Source organism: Arachis duranensis, chromosome 6 (assembly GCF_000817695.3).
Source record: "Arachis duranensis cultivar V14167 chromosome 6, aradu.V14167.gnm2.J7QH, whole genome shotgun sequence".
Classification (NCBI taxonomy): domain Eukaryota; kingdom Viridiplantae; phylum Streptophyta; class Magnoliopsida; order Fabales; family Fabaceae; genus Arachis; species Arachis duranensis.
The window spans coordinates 56,522,206-56,523,288 of record NC_029777.3 but is presented as its reverse complement, the minus strand read 5'-3'; the positions used below and the strand labels follow the sequence as shown (position 1 = coordinate 56,523,288).

General features: G+C 40.1%; 1 non-coding gene across 1 annotated transcript; it reads left to right on the top strand.

The window, feature by feature from the left end:
• Positions 1–307: 307 nt before the first annotated feature.
• On the top strand, positions 308–411 carry LOC127740184 (small nucleolar RNA R71). Its single transcript, XR_008000865.1, has one exon. It is a non-coding gene; the product is annotated as a small nucleolar RNA R71 (small nucleolar RNA).
• The last annotated feature ends 672 nt before the right edge of the window (positions 412–1,083 follow it).

The following is a 1,083-nucleotide window of genomic DNA, read 5'->3' as shown; positions in this document are numbered from 1 at the left end:
ATTTTGCCATCCATTCAGACTCTAAGAAATCATGTTGACTTGCTGAGTCAACATTTTGTTCTGAGCCAATATGGCATTCAAAGCATCAAATTCAAGAACTCCCTTCCTCTGAGGCATCCCATTACTCACAGGATTTCTTTCAGAGGTGTACATGAATTGGTTATTTGCAACCATGTCAATGAGTTCTTGAGCTTCTGTAGGCGTTTTCTTTAGGTGAATGGATCCACCTGCAGAATGGTCCAGTGACATCTTAGAAAGCTCAGATAGACCATCATAGAATATATCTAAAATGGTCCACTCTGAAAGCATGCCAGAAGGACACTTTTTGGTCAACTGCTTGTATCTTTCCCAAGCTTCATAAAGGGATTCACCATCTTTTTGCTTGAAGGTCTAAACACCCACTCTAAGCTTGCTCAGCTTTTGAGGAGGAAAGAACTTGGCCAAGAAGGCCGTGACCAGCTTATCCCAAAGAGTCCAGGCTATCTTTAGGTTGTGAGTCCAACCATGTTCTAGCTCTGTATCTCACAGCAAAGGGAAAAGCATAAGGCTGTAGACTTCAGGATCTACTCCATTAGTCTTAACAGTATCACAGATCTTCAAGAATTCAGTTAAGAACTGATAGAGATCTTCTGATGGAAGTCCATGGAACTTGCAGTTCTGTTGCATCAGAATAACTAGTTGAGACTTTAGCTCAAAATTATTTGCTCCAATGGCAGGGATTGAGATGCTTCTTCCATAAAAATTGGAAGTAGGTGTAGTATAATCACCAAGTATCCTCTTTGCGCCTCTACCATTGTTATTGGGTTCGGCCATGTCTTCTTTTTCGAGATTCTCTGTAAGGTTTTCTCTGGATTATTGTGCTTTAGCTTCTCTTAGCTTCTTCTTCAGAGTCCTTTCAGGTTCAGGATCTGCTTCAACAAGAATGTCCTTGTCCTTGCTCCTGCTCATATGAAAAAGAAGAGGAATCCTCTATGTTACAGTATAGAAATTCCTTTATGTGAGTAGAAGAAGAAAATAATAGAAGAAGGAGGAGAAAAATTCGAACATAAAGGAGAAGAGAGGGTTCGAATTTTTAGATGAAGA